The 24,733-nt window shown below is 42.5% G+C and overlaps 1 long non-coding RNA gene across 2 annotated transcripts in view; it reads left to right on the forward strand.

Annotated features, from left to right (window-relative positions):
- The window catches only part of LOC308473909, a 123,556-nt gene that overhangs the window by 41,907 nt on the left and 56,916 nt on the right, over positions 1-24,733 (forward strand). For both annotated transcript variants that reach the window (XR_013984390.1, XR_013984391.1), the window contains exon 2: positions 4,847-5,043. This is a non-coding gene — a long non-coding RNA (uncharacterized lncRNA). The remainder of the gene's footprint in view (positions 1-4,846; positions 5,044-24,733) is intronic.

A 24,733-nucleotide genomic window follows, 5' to 3' on the forward strand; every position in this document is an offset into this window, starting at 1 on the left:
GGATTAAGTTTATAGTTAACTGTGAAAGCAGGATAACAAGGCTGCAATCCTAATCATACTTACTTGGGAATAAGCCCAACTGAATTCAATGAGACTTACTTCTGAGTGGTTGGCATCTGTCTGTTTCGTGAAACAATGTTTCATGCATCTTTGGGCAGTGGAGAGTTACGGTGCCTGCTGTGTCTGTAGAGACCTGTACATAGGATATACATCTGGATTTTCCCAGGCATATTTGGAATACAGCAGTTGGGAGCAGTTGAGGCAAGACGAATGCCTCGCAAGATGAAAAACTCGCTAGACGAAAGGGTTTTTCGTTTTTTGAGGTGCTTCTCAAGACGAATTTCCCTATGGGCTTGCTTCGCAAGACGAAAACGTCTTGCAAGTTTGTTTCCTTTTTCGTAAAACCGTTAAAACCCAGGGTGCATTGCTTGAAGAGGTGCAGTTGCGGCTTGACTTCGAGGAGCAACTCATAGCATGCGGTGTGGTAGCCTTTTTTGAGGTTTTTGAAGACTTTGGTGATTTTTGAAGCTTTTCCAAAACTTCTTTTGCAGCCATTTGGTAAGTTAAACTTTTAAAACTTTTTTTAGGGTTTTTGGATTTTGGGTTGGGGTGTTTGGAATTCAAGGACTTGGCGTTGGGGAGGGGTTTGCAAGAATCTGGAAGCTTGTGTGTTTTTTTTCTGCATTTTTATGATTTTTTGTGACCATTGGGCCATTCTGCTGTTTTTTTAAAAAAAAAATTCTGGATTTGAATTTCTGTGTGGTGGGTGGCTGGGGGAACAGTTGGGGAGGGGTTTGCAAGAATCTGGAAGCTTGTGTGGTTTTTTTCTGCATTTTTATGATTTTCTGTGACCATTGGGCCACTCTGCTTTTTTTAAAAAAAAATTCTGGGTTTGAATTGCTGTGTGGTGGGTGACTGGGGGAACAGTTGGGGAGGGGTTTGCAACTGTTGGGGAGGGGTTTGCAATTTCTGTGTGGTGGGTGGCTGGGGGAATAGTTGAGGTTTTTGAAGACTTTGGTGATTTTTGAAGCTTTTCCAAAACTTCTTTTGCAGCCATTCGGTAAGTTAAACTTTTAAAACTTTTTGGGGGGTTTTTGGATTTTGGGTTGGGGTGTTTGGAATTCAAGGACTTGGTTCTGGGTTTGAATTTCTGTGTGGTGGGTGGCTGGGTGCTTTTGAATTTTTTGGATGTGAAGCACTGATTTTTTTTGGGGGGGGTTGCGCGGGTAGGAGCTGTGCTGCCATGGGACCCAAGAAGACTGCTGCTGCAGAGGCCGGCGAGGGGAAGAAGGAGAAGGTGACGCTGGAAATGAAGAAGGAGATCATCCGGAAACACGACGGTGGAAAGCGTGTGACAGACCTCGCCAGGGAGTTCGGGAGGAATCCATTGACCATCGGGACCATCCTGAAGATGAGGGAGAAGATCCTTGTGACTGATGCAGCCAAGGGAGTCACCAGGATCGTGAAGAACCGCCCAGCTGTTCTGGAGAAGGTCGAGAAGTTGCTGCTCATCTGGTTAGAAGAGAAGCAGCGTGCAGGGGACACAGTGACTGAGGCTGTCATTTGTGAGAAGGCCAAGGCCTTGCACGCAGACCTTGTCCAGGAACAGCCAGGAACCTCAGGCGAGCCAGAAGTCTTCAAGGCAAGCAGAAGCTGGTTTGACCGGTTCAAGACAAGATCTGGAATCCACAGCGTGGTCAGGCATGGAGAGGCTGCCAGTTCTGATGTTTCTGCGGCTGAAGACTTTGCCTTGGAGTTCCTGGAGGTTGTGAAGACAGAGGGCTACGTTCCACAGCAGGTCTTCAACTGCGACGAGACCGGGCTGTTTTGGAAGAGGATGCCCAAAAGGACTTTCATCACTCAGGAGGAGGCCAAGTTGCCTGGCCACAAGCCCATGAAGGACCGTCTGACCCTGCTCTTCTGTGCCAACGCAAGCGGCGACCTGAAGATCAAGCCCCTGCTGGTGTACCACTCGGAGAACCCACGGGCCTTCAAGAAACACAAGGTCGACAAGGAGCAGCTGAGTGTCATGTGCCGATCCAACAGTAAGGCTTGGGTCACACGTGTGCTGTTTGTGGACTGGGTCAATCTTGCTTTTGGCCCTGCTGTCAAACAGTACCTGCTGGACAACGACCTGCCACTGAAGGCTTTGCTTCTGATGGACAATGCTCCTGCTCATCCTAAAGGCCTTGAGGAGGACTTGTTGGAGGAGTTCAGCTTCATCAGCATCATGTTCCTGCCGCCTAACACCACGCCACTGCTCCAGCCGATGGATCAGCAGGTCATCGCCAATTTCAAAAAACTCTACACCAAGGAGCTTTTCAGGCGATGCTTCGAGGTGACTGATTGCACCACCATCACCCTGCGGGAATTCTGGAAGGACCACTTCGACATCGTCACCTGCTTGAAGATGATCACCACGGCCTGGAACGGGATCAGCCAGAGAAATTTGAATTGCGCTTGGCGCAGCCTGTGGCTGGACTGTGTGGCACCAAGTGACTCTGATGCACCAGAGTCAACAGTGGTGCAGGACATTGTTGCCTTGGGGAGGACCATGGGCCTGGAGGTCACAGAGGAGGACATCAGCGAGCTGGTGGAGGAGCACGACCACGAGCTGACCACCCAGGAGCTGGTCGAACTGCAGGCAGAGGCTGCGCAGGAGCAGGCCTCGCTGGAAGAGGAGGAAGCAACTGAGGAACTGCTGTCCTCCAAAGAACTGAGGGACATTTGCCTGAAGTGGAAGGATGTGCAGGCTTTTGCACAGTGGCACCACCCTGACAAGCACGTGGCACATGACGTTGCGAACACTTTTGATACGAGGGTCATGTCGCCTTTCAGGGAGGTGTTGAAAAGGCGGATGAAGCAGCAGACCATGGACAGGTTCTTCAGCAAGAACCAAAGAGTGGAAGAGGAACCTTCTTCGAGTTGTCCCCCAGAGTCTTAGAAAATGTACTGTACACTTTGTTGATTTTTAAATGTTTTTCTGTCATGTTTAGAAACTTAATTTATTGTTCCTTCAATTTTTGAAATGCTCTTTACAGTATGTGTGACTTTAAAGAGCACTTAATAAACTCTTGTTGTACCAAATTTGGCTTTGTTTGGACTTTTTTTGACCATAGGAACGCATTAATTGAATTTCAATGCATTCCTATGGGATTTCGTGCTTCGCAAGACGAAAAATTCGCTAGATGAAAAAACTTGCGGAACGAATTAATTTCATCTTGCGAGGCACCACTGTATCTGGGCAGAAATTGGGAAAATGTCTGGGAAAATCCAGACATGGCGGCAGTACCGTTTTTGCAGTTTTTCCATAAAAGTAGCTCAAAAGTGGCAAAGAGCTCAACAAGGTAAAGGTAAAGGGACCCCGGACGATTAAGTCCAGTCGTGACCGACTCTGGGGTTGCGGTGCTCATCCCGTTTTATTGGCCGAGGGAGCCAGCATACAGCTTCCGGGTCATGTGGCCAGCATGACTAAGCTGCTTCTGGCAAACCAGAGCAGCGCACGGAAACGCCGTTTACCTTCCTGCCGGAGTGGTACCTATTTATCTACTTGCACTTTGACGTGCTTTCGAACTGCTAGGTTGGCAGGAGCAGGGACCGAGCAACGGGAGCTCACCCCATTGCGGGGATTCGAACCGCCGACCTTTGATCGGCAAGTCCTAGGCTCTGTCGTTTAACCCACAGCACCACCCGCATCCCTAAAGAGCTCAACAACTTTGGGCAAAACTAAAAGAAGCTCAACAACTGCCTAGATTTTCACAGTTTGAAATATGGCAACCCTACCTATATGAAGGCATCTGCTTACACTGATGCTGATGCTTTCATATTCGGAAGTGTTAGAAAAGTGAGAGTGAGAGGAAGTCAGGGCAAGGAAAAGGTGTACAGAAACATATCAAAGGATTGATTTCACATATATCCCAGAGCAGATGACAAATCTTGGAGATGTGGGATAACAGGAGTGGAAATATCACGTTTGGTGTATGCGTACTAAGTTGTTCTGGGAGTTAGTGTTGGTGAACACCAAGGAAATGACAGGTTGTAACAAAGCAGGCCCCATTAATCATTTTGTTTGGTAACACAGAAAATGAAGTAAACAGGGTGAATAGAGAAATGCTTACTTATGTATTTACGGCTGTCAGGATGGCAGTCTGCCAAAAGTGGGAACAGAAAGAATCTCTGACACAAGAAGATGGTTGAATGGGATATGGGATACATGCTGAAGCTGACGGACAGGATCAAAAACAGAGAAGGTTGGCATGGGAGTAAGAGCTTTATTGATAGATTGTCATTGTTTATTATGGATTGGAATAACAAAGTGCAACCATATAACTTGCTGGGAGATGGGTAATAGATGACGGCAAATGTTCACTACTTCTCTTCAGTTTCCCTCCTCCCTTGTATAAAGCATATGGCATTTACTCTGTACAGTATGTTTTTTAACCTCTGTATCTCACTTATGTTATGGATTAACACAAACAATTATAAGCTTGTATTACAACTTACTGCCATTTATTTTTAGTTTTAAAAATGAGGGGATTTATTTATTTTTTAAGAGCATTTTAGAAGGGAGGCATTTTTCAGGACTGCCAAAAATGTTCACAGGAAACTGAAGCTCTAGTTTCCATGACTTGCTAGAAGACTTTAAAAACCCTTATGTTTTAGTGACCTTTAAAAGTCCCATCTGAAAACGTTCTTGCTGACTCTTCTGCAATTCTTTTTATTCACTGTATGCTACCTTTTACAGCCTCTGTGATGAACAAAAGCTAAAGGGATTAAAATCGAGTTGATGGGTTGCCAAACCACTGGATGTTCTTTTTCTAAACTACGTTTATTTTTGTTTCCCTAGTTGTCCTTTGTCGCCCATCTGCTGGAATCCTCTTCTAGATAAGACCCATTACAACCGAGTATTAGGCCATGGACTGTGCCTAGTCACTGACTATCATCTTTGTGCAGAACAATGGGCAGAAAGGTTACTCTCTACCTACACATCGAGACCTTGAGGAGTAACAGGAAGCACTGTGGAAAAAGGCATGCTGGAGCCTGGTATTTTTTGTGGTATTTTTTACATAAACTGTGCTATTCATGTAGAAATGTTAAGCCAAGTAAATAAAGCAAATCCAACTGTAATATTATTACCAATGTTGTAAACCTTGGTTTACAAACTTAATCCGTTCCGGAAGTCCGTTCTTAAACCAAAGCATTCTTAAACCAAGGCATGCTTTCCCATAGCAGTGGGGGACTCAATTTACAAATCGAACACACTCAACAGGAAGCAGAACATGTTCTGCTTCCAAGGCAAAGTTCACAAACCAAAACACCTACTTCTGGGTTTGCAGCATTCTTAATCCAAGTTGTTCATAAACTAAGCTGTTCTGAAAACAAGGTACCACTGTAGCTTGCAAGTATGGGTGAGTTGTGGAAACTGGAAGAAATATATTTGGGTATCCTTTTGTCATTAAGTATAAACCACACTCATAAAATGTGTTCAATGAATTCCAGCCATTCTCTTTATAACTGGGACCTCCACAACTTTATTAGTCAGATCCTCCATCATGGAGGGCACGTGTTGCGGTGAGATCACCAGAAACTGCCTCCCTGTTGTGGGGCGGAACCGTTTGGATGGCCAAAACACCCCATTGGTTGCCCCTCTGTTGCTGAGGCAGAAATTTGGTCAGTTGGGTTGACTATTGGCTGCTGAGGGGCTACTTAAGCTGCTGCATGTCACTGGAGAGTTTCACTTTCTTGCAACGTGCAGCGGATCACCCGCCCTCCTCTCTCTATATTTAGGGTTGTTCTTATGGCCTTGCTATGCCTGTCTAGGAGTCATCTGTTTTGGAGCAGGGGCCCAGTAGGAATTTTGCCATTTGGCTGATTGGCTGGTGCCACTTGGTTTTTGCCCACCATGTAGCAAATCGTCACAACTTTATAAGGTTGGCGGTTAGGCATTTGGTTCAATGTTTTGGGGAGAGGATGTTGTTGGCTGTGCCTGCCCCTCTATTGCTGCTGCTAGGGAATTCCATTAAAGGAATCCAGGGGCTCGCCATGCTTTTGTCCAAACCCTGTCAAGGGGCTAGGGCCATGCCAGAGCCCCTGGGAGCATCTGGGGTGAGCTGTGAGATCAAAGCCATTTCTTGCTCCCCCAGGTTGCTTTCCCTTACTGACATATGGTGGTGCCCAGTGTCAGTCCTGTTCCTGTCACTGTGCAGGTTCAGGTACAGTGGTGCCCCGCAAGACGAATGCCTCGCAAGACGGAAAACCCGCTAGACGAAAGGGTTTTCCGTTTTTGAGTTGCTTCGCAGGACGAATTTCCCTATGGGCTTGCTTCGCAAGACGAAAATGTCTTGCGAGTCTTGAGATTTTTTTTCACTCCCCCCCCCTTTATCTAAGCCGCTAAGCCTTTAATAGCCTTTTAGCAGCTAATCCGCTAAGCCTTTAAGCCTTTAATAGCCGCTAAACCGCTAATAGCGCTAATCCGTTAAGCCGCTAATAGGGTTGCTTCGCAAGAAGAAAAAACCGCTAGACGAAGACACTCGCGGAACGGATTAATTTCGTCTTGCGAGGCACCACTGTAGTCTGGAACCAATGCCTAAGCAACCACTCACATGCTGTAATCAATAAAGGACTTCCGGGGTGGCGCCATTGGCAATGGCGGACTCCCTCTGAATTGGAGGGACTAGCTCCGCGCGAAACGGGTCTTTTCCACTACGGCGAAGCGGGGACCCTTTTAAAAATCACAGGCGGATGAAGCCTGTGACCATGGGACTCGGCGGGCACCCTTAGCGCCCCCCCAACCCGCAAAGGAACCCACTAATGGGCTCCGAAGCGAAGAGGGGGAAGCGGCGCGGTGCTGTGAGTCAACTGCTATTTCCGTGGAGCGAAGCCGCACAGCCGTTGCCGGAGAGCGCTGCCTTTTTCCTGGGACAATTTGGCTTTTAAAATAAGCATCTGTGAGTACTTAAACTTTGAACAATTGGACTTTAAATAAGGACTTGTGAGCAGAAAGGAATTGGACTTAAAAATTTTACTTCAATTTGGTACTGAAACGGGAAGGTCTAAACAGGAAGTCAGCCTTCTGTTTCTTTGTAGACAGAATAAAGCAAAGACAACGTAAACTAGAGCTCAGAAAATTGCCTCTAAAGGATTGGCTTTCATCATTTAAAATTGTTGAACCCCCCTTCGGCAGCAGGAGAAGAAGGGGGATCTTTTTTGGACTGTTTAAACCTGCAGAAGTGAGTTTAAAGTAAAGTAACTTTCCACCGTCCTGATCCTGGAGCGGGATGTCAGGACTGACGTATGAAGCTCATTGACCAGAGATAAACGCTTTTGACAGATAGCTAAAAGAAGAGGAACATAGTGGTTCCATTGTTTCCTTTCGCACCTTAAAGGAACAAATATTGACAAAATATCTGAAAAAAGGAAACTCTGTTGCTAGACTTGTCTTTAAAAGAAAGATCAAATAGAAGTTTTCCCCCTAGAGGGAGACTGTGAAACTGTAACCAACTCCTGGGAGCTGGCAGCTGTTACAGATTACAATCGTGGGAATAGACATCTGACCTTGCAGGACAATGTATTCAGAAGCTCTGTTGTGTGCTTTCTATAAAACAAATGCCCTACTGGAACAGCTACATGAGAAGACAAATTTGATGGCTGATTCGATTAGAAATTTTGAACAGGCAGTGGGAAAATATGTGGAGCCCACCCAGGAATTAAATCAGGAGTGTGCCCTGACAGAACAGGCCCAACAGGAATATGAGCTTTCGGATTTGACAAATGAACTTGGAAAAAGCCAGATTCGGAAAGAAAAAGTGTGGTTTGGTTTGGAAATGGGGGGTTGGATAGACCCTCCTATGCAGGGATTTTTGGACTTTTAAAGTCTGGCAATGGGCCGTGAGATGTTTGGGATTGTGGGGGCTCTCAATTTTGGAGGGTTTTTGAAACATGTTTTTAAATACCACATGGAATTTAGTGTCAATTATGGAAAAGGGGCTGATCTGTCAAGAAGGGTCAAAAATATTGCTAAGCTGGAGTTCCCGCGAGTGAAACGAGCAGGAGACAAGGGAAAATACAGTTACAAATATGAAGAAGAGCTGCAGAAGGGACATGGAAGAGACTTAAGGGCCTCGGATATAAGGTCACCAGGTTAATGCGCCAGATCGATGGGATAATAAGGACTGACAAACCCGGGACCAGGAGGAAGGGACGCTGGATGAAGATTGGATTTGTTTTTATTTCTTTTTTTCATCACTAGGACTGTTTTATAAAATTGATGAATGTTAGAAAAATGTTGGAATGAAATTATTTGGCTTTAGTAAAAATGTTTAAAGAATTATGTAAGAATATTATGGTTATGAGAAGTTGGTAAAAATAAGATTTAAGTTTTAAGTTCCAAGGTTTTTTATAGTAAGATAAGATTAAAATAGTTTAAGGTAATGTAATGACAGAATATTATGAAATATGGAAAGGATTTGCTGTGACAAGTAACAACCAGGACACAAGGAAGGGGAGGAGGAGGAGGTCAAGGAAAGAGGGTAATGAAAGTTGAGGAGTTGAAAATAATGGATTTGTTTTTAATTGTTTTTAAATTTTTGTGGTGTATTTTTGTTTTTCTCTCTCTTATTTTGTGTATTTGTATGGTTGGAAGTAGCTTGTTTTTCTCTTTTTCTACTTTGTTTTCTTTTGTAACTTAAAAAAAAAATTCCTTCAATAAATATCATTTTAAAAAAATAAAAAAAATAAAGTTGTGGACAAAATTTAATGCCAAAAACCTTAAACTAAAATCTGTGTCTTTTATGTCTTCATGTGGGGGTGGTTTTGGGGGGGTCATCACATGCAATTATTGCTATTATTTACTAAATTTGTATAGCACCCATTATCCGCAGGGTGGTACACTACAATTTAAAAACCACAAACTACATAGTAAAAATAAGAACAACAACAAATCCACAATCCCCCCTTAAGGCTGCTCTACTCGGCCAACCTGAACACAGCTCAGCAACCATATACTGGGATTTGCCAATTGCTTTGCACCTCTCCTCTCCATTTTTCAGTACTGCTTGGGCAACGAAACCAGCTCCTGATAGACTGCTGCTACATGTGATATTTTCTTCTTGATTCTCTGAAGCATGGTAGGAGTCTTGCTAGAATAAAATTACAGTGGTACCTCAGGTTACATATGCTTCAGGTTACAGATTCCGCTAACCCAGAAATATTACCTCGGGGTTAACAACTTTGTTTCAGGATGAGAACAGAAATCGTGCAGCGGCAGCCATGGGAGGCCCCATTAGCTAAAGTGGTGCTTCAGGTTAAGAACAGTTTCAGGTTAAGAACAGACCTCCAGAACGAATTAAGTTCTTAACCCGAGGTACCACTGTATAAACTAAAAGGAAGGAGAAGGAGAAGAAGCCAGTCCCTGGCAGGACCCCCAAGCTGGCTTAGCCCCCCAAGGCCTGGGGCAAATGTACTTGGCTGCCCCCCCCCCTGCACAGGCCTGCCTGGAGTACAGTAAGTCCACAACTTACACACATTTAACTTGTGTGCATTCAGCTTTCCACACTTGGCAAAAGATTTTTTTAAAAATTAAAAGGGGGTGGAAAGGAAACAGATACCTGGAGAAGAAAGACTTTGGCAATACCACCTCCCATTGGACCCAATGTGTTCTGACTATATGTGATTTTGGCTCTAGGCATGATCCTGGAATGTAACTCAGACCTTCCAAGTGTCCCTATTTTTCCAGGGATGTCCCTGATTTAGATAAGCTTTCCTGGTTTATGATTTGATCCCAGAATGTCCCACTTTCCCTTAGGAAGTCCCTATTTTCACTGGAGAAATGTTGGAGGTTATGGTAACCCCCATGTAAGTTGCAGGCTTATTGTGTCTGAAAAGAATAAATTGCTACAGGGAGCAAAAGAACACTGTTCAAAATGAAAATCTCAGGCAACTTGAGCTAGACTATCAGTACTTGGAGTGAACGTGATGCTACTTTTGGAGGCCTTAATTCTGCTGTGCTGGATTTGAAATTATTAGCTTTCAATTAAACCTTTTATTAGCTGAAGACAGTGAGCACGGTGAATGTGAAAAGCTCTTTTCTCTCCCTCTTTTTTGATTTAGGAAATAATTACCCAGGTTTCATGACAAGGACCCAGGTATCGGCAGGTTACATCAATTTTATCGCATTAAAGGAATGCTAGAATCACAGCTGGTTTTCCCAAAGCAACAGAGCTGTCATTCACAGGGAATCTCATTGAAGTGCAAATGCTGTCAATCCTCGCTTCAGTCCATTCATTTTGGAAGAAAATGTATTTGATGCCTGAGGGATGGGGACAAATTAAGAGAGATTTTTCTTTATGCGATGGACCCAGCAAGGCCCTGCATACAGTACAGCAAACTGCACTACCTGCAGGGTGCTCATCCACCATGAAAGTCCTCTATTATCTCATTCTTTACATGAATGAAATGTGAATACAGTTCCTCGTTCTCAAAAACCATTACACTGATTGGATTTTGTCTGGAAGCCACCGAATGAGTTTTTCCACACAATTATTTTCAACAGATTGAAAATGTGTGCCTCTCTTCTGTCAGGTGGTGACGGAAGCCGCTCTTGAGTTTTAAGGATCTTAAAAAATAGCAATGTTTTGTAACCTTTTTTCTTTTCTTTTTTTTGAAGTCTTCAGCCTGCAGGAGATGGGGAAGAAAATCAACAATCTAACAAATTCCTTTCTTTTTCTTTTGCCAGAAAAAAATTTTCTGGAACATTTACTGGGTTTATTGTGTTCGATGACTGGAATTGATTTCAACATAAACACACATGTGTTGAAGACATTCATTCATAAGGAAAAGATCAAGGGGCCAAAACTATGTTACATTAACATATATACCAGCAACACAGAAGCCTCAAGAGGCAGGGAAATTTAGTGGATGGGGTGTGGGACTTGCACTGGGAAATGTAAGTTCAGATCCTTGCTTGGACATGAAGCTACTGGGGCAGTGACTGTTTCAGTGGTTATGAGGAAGAGGAGATTGCTGATATGAGCTCTTTGGATGACTGGCAGTGTTTTATTAAATTAGTTAACATAGTATTCTAGGAAGCCTGTAGTTCTGAATCAAATACCGTGGCCTCAGGAATTTTCAACAACAACCACCACCACCTTTTGGTTTAAGGCAGAATCATAAAATCACGGAACTTTAGAGCTGGAAGGGACCACGAGGGTCATTTAGACCAACCCCCTGCAATGCAGGAATCTATTGCTCAAAGTTGGGCTCAAGCCCACATTGAAAAGAAAAGTGGATGGCAGGGGCGTAGAGCTTGGAGAGGAACAAATTCCATGACAAGGCACAAAAACCAGCAGTGTACCAGAATTGGTTTCATATTCTTAAATGGTGTGTCTGCCCTTTGTTAAACAAAAGACAGTTGTTTTGAAGCTCTGAACCTTGTAAGAAAGATGCAATCTCTGATCTGAAAACCTGCCCTACAACAGTGCCTCATTTAGGAGGAAACTGCACTCTGCACATTTTCAAAAGAAATCTTTGTTTATGGTAAATCATTTCCCAGAATGCTTTTGTTATCTTGCACGTCCACCTTGTATGAAGGGCGGAGGGAAGTCAATGGATTCAGGGAATCCTAAATGATGATGTGGATGATTTGTTTGAATTTAAATTTGTTATGTAAACTTAATAAAAATATGTATATTTTAAAAAAATCCTTATTTATGGTCTGTATACTACAGAGCCGAGTCCTGGCGTTGAAAATGGTTGCCACAATGCTGCTCTGAATCTGAAGACAGTACCTCAAACTGTGAGCACAACATTATTCTCCAACCTGTCCATTCTCTCACTCAATTGACTACAGGAAAATATTGTTTGCAGTGCTTTACTTTGGCAGCAGGTTGGGCTAGATGACCTTTGGCTGTGGTCTGATAATTTAGCTGGAAGTAGATTCAATTTCTTTTTAGTTGAAGTGGATTCAGTTGATTTCAGTGGAATGTGCTTTGTGCTTAGGACTGCAACATAACATAGACACTTATTTTTGCAGCCTTAGTTTTAGGAAATCCTAAGGATGTTTGTGTGTGTGAGTGTGTGAAAGAGAAATGAAAGCAGTTTAACATTTCATCCAATGTGCAGCAGGGCAGAAGAACACTCAAATCTGAGTGTCTCCAATTATACAAAAACAATTTCTTTTAGTGGGGGACAGAGGTTTAGACATGCTCAGAAGCACTTCCAAATTTCTCTCTGATTGGTGGAGGCCTAGCAAGGTGTTGGAAGGGCTTGGGGTCATTTGGATGCCAGCAGCTTCCTTCTTAGCCTTTTTGACACTAGAGCTCCATCAGTTGGACCACAGCATTGGAGAAGCTGTCACCAGCAGAGTGGTGGGATCCAGCACTGGATCTGTTTCACCAACGTCAGACCTCTGTTCATGATTTCAGGTTGGTGGATCCTGTCCATCCACTCATTGGAGGAGGAAGAGGAGGGCATGGGGAGCGCACCGCCCCCAGCACCACAATCCCGGTGGGGTGCCATCGTGGCTGTCCCCCCGCTGGGTGCCACACCCCTGTGGGTGGTGTGCCACACCCCCAGGATGCACACCATGCCCCCGGGGCGTGTACCAGACATGCCTCCGCCTGCTCTCCACCACTGCGTCCACTGACCACTTGAATGCTGTCCCAGGGATCATAGGACTGCCCCCTTCTAGGATGGCAGATCTCTGCCTTTTCTCTTGGTGGAGAAGGAAGCAAAATCATCAGGGACTCTGTCTTGCACACTTTAGCCTCGATTTAAGTGTGGGTGTTCAGGGTTAGGGTGTAACTGTCTTTGAAAATGCTTTTTTTTCTGGCACATGCATTTTTTCGGGTGGGTGGGAAGGCAATAGAATGAAGCTTTAGAGTTGTTGGGTTAAAAACAAAACAAAATTGAGGCGATGCCCATTATAATAAAGAGTGTGAATGTGTGTGCACAATGAACATATGTTTATATTCCAAAACACATGTAATTAAAGCGGCTAAACTGAAAGAGAGGAAGGAAGATATAATTAAGCACGAAGGTTGTTCATGCTAGTTGTTCCTCCTCCTTACTTATCCGATCAGCCTGTTAATCATATCCCCCCCTCTGTTTCAAGATGTTTGAAACTTTCCTAATTTGAGCTGGCAGCTCTTCCCTTAATGTTATTTTAATAGACCTTGTCTTGCTTTCAGAGAGCAATGAAAGCAAAGGTTTCGTCAAGAAAGAAAATTGCCTTATCCCTGCTGAGTTGTTGATTTAGTACAGCTATTAATGACTAAAAGAAGTTAGAGAAAAGATCTTCCTACTCCATCTTAAAACCAACTATAGAGGAAGAAGTCATCAGGGTCATTTCCTAAACATTCCCACAATGGGCAAGGTACCCTAAGTCCTTCCTTCTCCATCCTGGTTGGCTCCATATGCTTTGGACTACACTTATCACCAGCTTCATCCATCACAAACAAATATATCCTTGTGGGTTGGCCATCTTGACTACTGTGAATAAATGAATGGTAAGGGATCTGCCGGGGGGGGGGGGTTCCTAATATCTATGGATATTTTCCTGAATGGGCAATTCACTTGCATGCATAGTGTCTGAGATGAACAGGGTGCTCTATATATGAAATGGAAGTGAAAGATGAAACTAGGGGGAGCCACCTTGTGGGAGGCTGTTCAAGTTGCTCTCTGGAGATCTGCTGCCTGCATTAATGGGCCTGCTTTCTTCCAGCAGATGACCTCCGACGACTTCTATCTCATCGGTCTGATTGCATTGCTTTGTAGTATTACTGTAAAACTTACTTTGCTGAGAATACTCATTTGCATTTGAAATATCTCAGCTTTGCATTACCTAAGATCAGACTCCCACACTGATAGATCAGAAGGAGTTTTAAACCAGTTACCGAAAAGCTGTTATTCCAGAGCTCTAAATTATATTTTCCCATCTAACTGTTCATATGGTCAGAGCAATGTAAAAGTGTGTGTTAACTGTATTATTTGGATGCCGAAAAACAAGGTCATCATGACATTGACAGCAGTATTGACAGATCTTGACAAGTTTAAAGTCAACTGAAAGGTAGAATTGAAATGCTTTTCCTCCCCCGAGGAATATGTTGGATAATGGCATATCTTTATTGCTGTTCAGCTTGCAAAAAGATTTAATTTTTTTATTCTTTCAAACAATAAACTTGCAAAGTAGGCCAGTGTTCTCATTTTATGGAAAAAGGAGTTGTATTTAAGGCTGCAATCTTTTGCACAATTTCTTATATCTGTGTAAGTATGTACAGCAATGAGCTACATATGTGGCCAAACCTTTGAATCATTAGGACATATTTGTAAATAAACTTACTAAGGCTCCCATAGCAGCACAGGAGAGGAAGGAGCTATCTCAACTACAAAGTCAATTTTTAAAATGGTTGGATTGAACCTAGATTTCACAGGTCCATGCTCAGTATCCTGTTCTCCCTGAATTGTGCAAAAGATAATCACAGAGGAATATACCTCGACTGGAATTCAAAAAGAATGCATTGAGATTTTGCTTTCTGGGTTGGGGAGTGGATAAGCAGCCTGATTTCTTTAGAATTCATTGGGAGTTGGGTTTTCTCCTTCCTTAGGCTGCTTTTGAATGTCCTAGTTCATAACAAAATAACACAAGCCTGTACATCCTTGTTTTTACTGCATTTTGTCAGATTGTTCATGACTGGAATATTGATTGTGAGATTGCATCTGCAACTGCCAAGCACTCACCTCCCATCAGTCTAGTTCTCCTTTTCCATTATGCCATAAATAGATTGCCCAGCACAATAGACTGCACAAATATGCAATATCAGTCAAGTTGCATGAGCCTGTTTCTGTGTGTCAGTGTGGTTTAAAAGAAAAAGGAAAAGAATTCAGACACAAAAGCGGACTCAGTGTATAGAATTTTGAAATGCATTATAATTAATAATAGTAACAAGTAAGGTGGAGATCCTTAACATTTAACATCCCAGGCTTGAACACATTCATTGGAAATAAAGCCCATTGATTGTAATGGAAATTACTTCCAGGGTACTGGGATAAGGGCCCAAGTGCTCACTAAATGACACGAATGTAAAAATAATCTCTGTTGGCTTCAAAATAACCAAACTAACTTGCAACCTCATCTTTTTACTCTGTATGCACAGATAAGGACCCCAGCTTGTATACCTTAAAATCTTCTGTGCTTATCAGCCTTGCAGAAGAGGGATGAAAAACAAAATATGAACTGGAGCATCCAATCTTTTAGAAGTCTAAATTGCATAATATCTTTTTTTAAAAAAGGAAGGGAGGTATGCATGAGTTGCACTTCCCAGAGACTGATGTTGGTGTGGATACCCCCTTACATAACTCCCCCCACATGGCTGATAAGATAGCTCACTTTGCACTCATTACAAATAGTTGAACCCAAAGTGAATGCCATGCCCCTGTCCCCAGCTTTGGAGAGCCAGTGTGGTGTAGTGGTTAAGAGCGGTAGTCTCGTAATCTGGGGAACCGGGTTCGCGTCTCCGCTCCTCCACATGCAGCTGCTGGGTGACCTTGGGTCAGTCACACTTCTCTGAAGTCTCTCAGCCCCACTCACCTCACAGAGTGTTTGTTGTGGGGGAGGAAGGGAAAGGAGAATGTTAGCCGCTTTGAGACTCCTTAGGGTAGTGATAAAGCGGGATATCAAATCCAAACTCATATTCCTCATATCCTGTACTAGAATGCTCTTCCAGTTGGGGAGCCATTTGCATACGCTAATTTATATGTAGATATGAGAATTAAGAAGTAATGTAATGCCTGTAATTTCAACAGAAATACATTTCACCCTGTTCACATACTTGTCTGTGACCAGGTGCTATATGTGCCCACTCAGTACTTGGAAAAGATAGGAAACTTCAAGGGCCCTGATCCACCTTATTGTGGCTCATTGTCTTGAAAACAGGCTTTCAGTGGACCGCATTTCAAACAGAAGACTCCTTCCAACAGGATTGTCCTCTGACAGCCCTACCAGTAGGGTAGGACAATGGCCGCTGTTAATGCAAGAAAGAGACCAAACCAAACACTAAAGAAATTAGCCAGCCTTGATCTTTCCGGAAGAGATTTATCATTGCTTGCATGATGTAGATGGCAAATAGCTATGATGCTATATATTAAAGCTGTGGGATAAAAAAAAAAAATGGAATATGAAACATGTACTGTTCTTTTAAGCAAAGTCAAATTCAGATGAAAACCACCAGAAGTGGGATGAGGGGCAGCATGAAAAGTTAACCATCAAAGTAAAAACAACAACAACAACAACAAAAAACAACAACGCCCAGGAATGGTTTAGTGAAAACAACAATTTTAAAAATGGATGCTTAGTTTCATTTTCTTGCTTGCTTATGCATTCTTCAACAAATGGACCACGAGCCCTGACAAAAAAACCTAAAATGATAATAAATTCTATAGTAAGATACGCTAATGTAGCAGCCCGCAGATCATCTTCAAATATTTAGTTTAATGAGTGAGCTGTTATTTCCTATTACTGCTGCTTCTCCTGCTAGGAAGTTGAGTCTGGTTCCCAAAGCCAGTGGGAAGGAACCAGGACAAATCAGCATAATTAGAGATGTGCATTGTGCTTCATTTTCATTTATGTTTACTCCTTGTTATTACAATTTTTCTTAATTGTGTTCTGCAGTAATTCTAGAAGATGCTAATGGAGCTGGCCTTACCTCCAGGCTACTGGAGGCAACATGAGAGCAGCACTTTCAATGCAGCAAATGGGGAACAAGAGACTTTCCTTTTCCAGTGCCAGCTTTTTCCTTGCTGCTATTGCTCCTTAAGAAGAGGCTCCTCTTAAAAGAGCCCTCCTGGATCTAGCTGAGCATTCTGCTTTCGCGGCAGCAAACCAAATGCCTATAGGAAGCCTGCAAGCAAGCAGGACCTGAGTGCAACATTATTCTCCCATCTTGTAATTCCCAGGCATCTGGGTGTGTGTGGGAGAGAGAGAGAGAGAGAGAGAGAGGAGAGAGAGAGAGAAAATGTGTCTGATATCCCCTTAAAACTGTCACAATCACAAAAGGACATGGACTAGGGCTGAGAGTATATGAAAATTGTTGGGATGTGAATAAATGCTAGTAGAAGATATCTTTATTAGCCTTCCTTCCTCATGTTTGTGAGTTCAGCAGAGTGCCATCCCTTTGCAACTTAAAAGGAAACTTATACAGTGGTACCTCGGGTTAAGTACTTAATTCGTTCCGGAGGTCCGTTCTTAACCTGAAACTGTTCTTAACCTGAAGTACCACTTTAGCTAATGGGGCCTCCTGCTGCTGCCGCGCTGCCAGAGCATGATTTCTGTTCTCATCCTGAAGCAAAGTTCTTAACCTGAAGCACTATTTATGGGTTAGCGGAGTCTGTAACCTGAAGCGTATGTAACCTGAAGCATATGTAACCCGAGGTACCACTGTATAGGCTAGTTTTAGCTTTTTAGTTTAAGTAATCCAGGATGCTTTAAGGCAAACTGGATTTTCCTGATATTTACCCCTTTTCTCCTCATTAAAACAACAACAGTAAAATGTAAAAATACCATTTACTCACTTGGACTACCTGTTGAAGAGTAACAGATACAGCAGCTTTGTTCAAGCAGGCTTAAAATGTTAATTCAGTTACAAAGGCATACTTGAGTCTAGCTTAAAATGTGGAGCTCAGACATGGCAGATGTTCTCACATTGTTGGCAGAACAGAAAGAGATGGAAAGAGGAAAGGGGTGTGCCCAGGCAGGTAGGAGAATATATAGCTACGCCCTACCCCTGTCAGTGCACAGAGGGAGTGTCTCTCACAGAGTTCTGTCTAGCAAGCTTACAGGAAAACTCTGAGCTTCAGCTCCTGTCAGGTGCTTATCTAGCAAAACATGAACTGTTGGTTTGACTGTGTTTTAAATATCCCACAAAAGAGAAACAGGGTCAGTTGGCTGCTGTATGCTGGCCTGGTGTTCTCTGTCATCCTAGAGAATTCAATGTTTTAAGGTTCTGCCTCAGTTCCCAAATGGTCCTTTTAAAACCCTGAGATTATGGAGGGATACTGTGTGCGTAGTGTTTATTTTATTTTTCCTCTTTGTTGTTTTCAGTGCAAAGAGTGCCCCAGCGGGTCAGAAGAAGCACAAAAGTGAATGGTGATGCCTTGGATTACCCTATAGGGAAATTACCGGTAAACATGTGTTTAGGACACCTGCAAAGTAGGGGCACCAAAACAAAATAGAGACATTTCAAAATAGAAGTTGATGTTTGATATTGCTATTTATTTTTTTTACTCATGTGAAATTGGATACGTCTGGTTTGTGTAATGTAGGAGATAGGGGAGGAAATCAATTCATTGTTAAATAACAAAAGTATCAACAACAACAAAAGTAACAACATAAAAGTAAAATAACAACAACATAGACAATTGGATACCTTATCTTAACCCCTAAACAGTAACCTTAACTTTTTCTGTTTAAAATTTCCTCATGTGCATCAGAAACTGCATGCAAACTTTATTAATGACCTGTTTCTTCAAGATAGTCAAGCCATTATTCATCTATAATTCTGATACAGTATTCATTAATTAGCTCCCTTAACGTTTAATAAATTTATTACAAGTATTCCGTGGCTGAAAATTCCACTAGCTGGGCTTTTTTGTCAGTGTGGTTTGATCAGCCATAAGTTATTAACATTTAAATCTGCTAACAGCATAATGTGATTTTGTTTGTGGCAAAATCATTAGTGCAACTCGATGCAGATCAAAGGCAAGTTTTTCAGTAAAGTGAATACAAATAAAAGAAAATAGAGTTAATATGACTTTCATTAATGTGTTAGTGAGGGTGATGATAAGGACAAAATCGAGAGCCGAAGACAGAAGGAATTATTTGCTAGAACAAAAAAGTGAAAAAAGGCGATAACAATCTATACTCCTGAAAGTGAGAACATTTGATAGGACTAAGATAAAATCCTTTGTAAAGCTGTTTGAAGTTTTTGCAAATAATTTGATATAATTTACAACAGCAATTTAAACAATGCAGTCATTAACAAAAATTATTTTTGTTAGCTCATTCCTATATGGGTAATAAGAGTCTTCCACATCTTGAGTCTTTAACTGAGTGAGAATTTGGTTCTGCCTCAGTTTCCCGCAGTCTTTTGCAACCTGGTGCCTTTTAGCTGTTTTGGACTAAAGCCCCAGCCAACAATACCTAGGGTCAGGGATGATGGGAGTTGTAGTCCAACACATTGGGGGGTAGCAGGTTGGGGGAGCTTGGTTTATCACACTGTAAAATGCTGTTGGACTGGGGCAGGGGGCAGCCTTGCACAACACATGGGGAACTTGAGCCTGTCCAGATATTGCTAGGCTCCAACTCCCACCAGCCCCAGTCAGCATGGTTCATGGTACTGGTAGTCTAGCAACATCAGAAGGGCCACAGGTTCTCCACCCCAAGGATCTAGTGGGGCTTGGTGTCGTCTTCTCCAAGGAACAGAACTAGCTAAGTGCAGAAGTTGGGCACACAATTGAACATTTGAAAATGCAGACTTTTTAATGAATCAAGGTCTGAAGGTGTGCAAGCAAAGTCAGATGGTGGGGGCCAGGGAGCAGATTTATTCCATGTACCCAACTACCACATCTCAGATAGTGGAGGTCCATGGAAGAGGGCTTTATCTCACTGTCGAAGCACCCAAGTAATTTCATATTGGTCCTTTAGACATGAAAATAGGAAGCTGCCTTATACCATTTGAGGGTAGAAAGCAAACGCTTTCCATTGTGGGCTACATGTCTAAGATAGCACAAGTTCTTATTTTTTGCCATTTGCTCCACTCCAGCAAGGAGGAGCAGAGCAAAATGGATTACAAATCTGATCACACAAATGGTACTGTGCTTGTATTACTTTGCCACACAGGGGTTACACGGCCCAAGTGGATACCACACCTGGTGTCCAGTCTCATCTAATGATGATCATTATTCAAAAAATTTGCATGATTAACTATGACCCAGAAACCTGCAAGCCTGTAGCAACAGAGAAAAGGAGGCTAAAAGAAACAGAACATGCATACTACATGGGAACAAAGCAATGCTACAATAAGGAAGCTACTTCAAACAGAGTCAAACAATTGGTCCATTTAGCTCAGTATTGTCTACAGCTGACTAGTAGTGGCACTGCAGGGTTTCCAGCAGGGAACATTTCTTGTCTCATAATCTGACAATCTATATTTTACGTAGACCTAATTTTCTCCTGTGAAATTTAACTCTAGTCTTATTATGTATGATTCTCAAGGATGGTGAATCTTGAATGCTCCCCGTTTTGTTCAAAATGGATGCTGTAATGAGTTGTTTACAGCAAAGAGAGCTGCTACCCAGTGCTGGGTTTTGCAGTGTGCCAGCTAAGTGGTATTTCTAGATGGTTCATTGTGTCTTGTACTTTGTTGATTTTTCTTGTTCAGTGTTCTTGAACTGCTGTTGCTGGAAGTACTTAGCTGAGAGATTCACAGGAAAAAAGCACATAGCATGGGGTGGATGACCTATGAAGTCAGACATGAAAGGCTTCTGTTTCAGTCTCTTTTTCTCTCCAATGCTGTTCCACTTGATTCTGAAGGATTAGTAGCTGTGTGACACTACACAGCAGTCATTCTGCTCCCTAGAGTAGCCAGTTAGATTCATCAATCTCTCCCTCTCCCCCCCTTCACTCGCTCTATTTTTAAAGCTTTTTTTTTTTTTTTTTTAAAAAAGAAGGTTCAGTCAGCTACATCTGAAGACAAATTCATTATCCAATTTCATTTGCAGCTTGCAGTACTCTGGGAAAAGGTTCACACATTATATAAATATCTGAGATGAGAGGCTTTTAATTGAATTTGGTGGCTAGTAAAAAGCAGTTATACAACCTTCCCTCCATCATCAATTTACTAGAGAAAAAATGTATAAAAAGAAGCAATGGGGGGGGGGGGGGTCAAGACTTTCCTGCTACTTGTGCTCACCTGGTTTGTATCTGGAGAAATGAGCACAGTAGGGTGTAATCCACTCCATTATAGTCAGTGAGAACTTTGCTTAGGCTTCAATGGGATAAGGTAGTGCCACAATGAGCAAACATGGGATGGGAGAATTAAAGATAGATGATGTCTCTTTTATCATTGGTGAGATTTAAAGGCCGGCAGCCCGAGAACAGAGATCTCTTTAACAGCAAGGAATGATCAGAATGGACAACAGAAATGTGATGAACTATCCTCACCAACTAGATGAAGCATAGCTTAGCAGAGCTGATTCTTGAGATAAAATGAGATTCAGATCTAATCACAATTCGGTCTTCAAAACTATAAGTTACAGTAATAATTCCGATTCTATTGTGATTGTATTTGGCTTATGAATAGGGCAACAATCTCCACCAGTGTCCTAAAACCACATCTGGATCTCAGAACTAAGGAACTTAGTTTATTAGACAAAGGGATCTGGTAGTCAACCTATGCTGACCTGTTATGTGAGCTAGCTGGGGCTGATGGGAGTTGTAGTTCAAAACATCTGGAGGGCACCAGGTTGGCATATGCTGTGGTAGGTGGTGATGGGAAGGACCTCTGACAAAGATATTGGGGAGCCTTGGAAGAAGGTCTCTTCCTATTCTGTCATGTTAAAGAGCATTATAATAATGAAGTGAATGATTACATGCTGTAGTAATGATAATTTTTTATACTATATTTTAAGAAAAATCATGCTTTCATAGTCTGAAGGTGTTTTGAAAGTTCCTCATTGTGGAATTGAGGTAGAATCTTTTGCAGTCAAAGATTCTGAGCTAAGGAAATCCCTACATGTCTCTTTAAGAACTACAGAGAATCTTTCTCCCATTTCATCAAAGCAAGCAAAACATATAGACTTTGTGCTAAATACACAAAGAGTTCCTTGCAGGCACGAAAGGTGAAGCTCTCCTCAGCTTTACAGCTTCTAAGCTACTTAAAAAAGGGAAAGGGACCCCTGACCATTAGGTCCAGTCGTGACTGACTCTGGGGTTGCGGCGCTCATCTCGCTTTATTGGCCGAGGGAGCCGGTGTACAGCTTCCGGGTCATGTGGCCAGCATGACTAAGCCTCTTCTGGCAAACCAGAGCAGCACACAGAAATGCTGTTTACCCTCCCGGCGGAGCGGTACCTATTTATCTAATTGCACTTTGACGTGCTTTCGAACTGCTAGGTTGGCAGGAGCAGGGACCGAGTAACAGGAGCTCACCCCATCGCGGGGATTCGAACTGCCGACCTTCTGATCGGCAAGTCCTAGGCTCTGTGGTTTAACCCACAGTGCCACCCGCGTCCCTAAGCCACTTAGCAAGATGTTAAGTGGTGAGATATGCACATGCTGTCCTGGATCTGGCCAGCCTATCTCATTGGATGTTTTGCCCTCAACTGTCAGTTGAGACCCAAACATCAAATGAAGGTTCTTCATTATCTCTCAAGAACCTTTGAAGGCAGGAACCCATGTGTAATGCCTCGTAACATTACCTGGATGCAGTGCTGAGATGGATGAGAGAAAATAAGCTGAACTCCAATCCTGGCAAGATAGGGGCATCATGGATGAGTTGTTTCTGTGTTTGAGAAATTGGTCAGTTGCCTACTCTGGATGAGGTTGCACTCCCCCTGAAAGAGCAGGCACACAGTCTGAAAGTGCTTCTGGGTCCAGCTTCGCCACTGGTAGCTAGAAGCTCCTTTTATCTGCAGCACCCGGTACCATGGACCAGGAGAACTTGACCACAGTAGTTCAGGCATTTGTGGCCTTAAGGTTGGATTGCTACAACGCAGTCTATCTATGTGAGGCTTCCTTTTTGATTGATCTAGAAACCGTAGTTAGTACAGAATGCTCCTCACCAGAGAGGAATTCTGTAGTAACATCAGAGAGTAAATGGCAGGCCAATCCAGAGCAGCCTCTCCCATCCTGGGGCCGCCAGATGGTGCTGGACTACAAGTCCCGTTATCCCTGACCTTTTGGCTATGTTGGCTGGGGCTGATGGGAGTTGGGAGTCTAGCATCTTAGGGAAGGCTGATCTAACTATAATTAAATGAAGAAGAAGAAGAAGAAGAAGTTTCTATATCACCCTTCATCTGAGCCTCACAGGGTGCTTTACAGTATAAAAGCACAAAATACATACCACAATAAGAAACAAAACCATCTCCCTCTCCTTTCCTCCCCACTCCCTCTCACACACGTACACATTTTAAAAGGCCACTGCTTGTTTAGGTAGCCAAAGGCCTAGGCAGTGCTTTTTTTTCTGGGGGGATGCAGAGGTACGCATACCCCTAAACATTTTGTGAATCTTTGTACTTTTGTCCATTTACTGTATTTATTTCCCCCGATTTGAACTATAAAATGGTGGCTTTCTTGAGTCAAAATGATATTACCCCTAAACATTTTTTTTAGAAAAAAAAAAAAAAAAAAAGGACTGGGCCTAGTAGAAAAGGAATGTTTTTGCCTGGCACCAAAGATATGTAATGAAGGTACCAGGTGAGCCTCTCTGAGGAGAGTATTCCACAAGTGGGGAAAAGGCCGGTTCTTGTGTTGACACTCTCCAGATGGAGAACGGCCTCAGTTGATGATTGAAAGATCCAGGTTGGTTCCTATGGGGAGATGTGGACCTTGTTAACAGTGTATCTGGAGATACCAGACACATACACCATATGTGGAACAACTGCATGGCAGCATGCAAACTTATAAAACTTAGGTTTTCTATGCAGTCTCTTCGCAGCAGCACTGTTTCTAGAGGGGTCAGTGCAGCAGTACGAAGATGCAGTCCAAGAGCTGTGCTCATTTGTTCCATGACCTTGCCAGGGATCTTAATGCGTACTCTTATATCATGTGCTGCAGCAAGATGTCTTAGTCCAGCTCTGAAGTTTTCTCAAGTCACATATAGGGCAGTTCAAAACTGGGTTAGAAAAGTTGTGTTTCTCTGGCTGCTCTTTCAGTGTACGAATATGTGTGAAGAGAGAATGAAAAGGACCTAGTAAACAGGAGTATAGCTTCAAGGGTTCATATGCCCTTGGTGGAAACAGTTCCAAAAGCTTAAAATCACCTCAACAATTTGGGCGGTTTTGTTAATGGCAACCCTATGGTATTTGGATTACTACACTGGGAAATATAGTAGATTAAAGACTAAATAAGTCTTTATTTAGTCTTTAATCTAAATAAAGTGTAGAAGACTAAATAAGTGTACTGAATCAATTGTTTGTAAATCCTTTCATACTTTCCATGAGTTACATTTTAATTAGGAAGCATTATTCTATATAAAGAGTTCAACACACTTTAATGACTTACATTTCTTCGGAAAAGAGTCTTATGCAATTAGTTACCGTTTCCTTTGTACTACACCCACATTATTTTACATAATTTTTAATAGCTATATAGATTTCATAGATCATATTTAATAGGAAGATGTTCTAAAAATTGAGAAAGCTAATTACTTGTAGGTTAATAATTGACTTGCTTAAATTTAACTATCTTTCCGGGCTTGCCTGTGATTAAAATCATTTTGTTAATTTCTATTTTCAGTAAAAAAAATATCAGTTGCTAATGAATTCAAATGAATAGCAGCTACTTTCGAGATTTAACATGAAAGCTAAAATTGTAGGAATACTGTTAGCTCATCGTGTCCTTTATAAAATAGTAGCACTGTTTATCTACATAACTGAGCTTGCCATCTGATATTACAAACTACCAAGAGCTATTTATGCACTTCTGTTTATTATTTTCATTCAATAACCTCTCACCAGGGGAAAAAC

The sequence above is a fragment of the Podarcis pityusensis genome, assembly GCF_964106645.2.
Source record: "Podarcis pityusensis genome assembly, chromosome: 3".
In the NCBI taxonomy this organism is placed as follows: Eukaryota; Metazoa; Chordata; class Lepidosauria; order Squamata; family Lacertidae; genus Podarcis; species Podarcis pityusensis.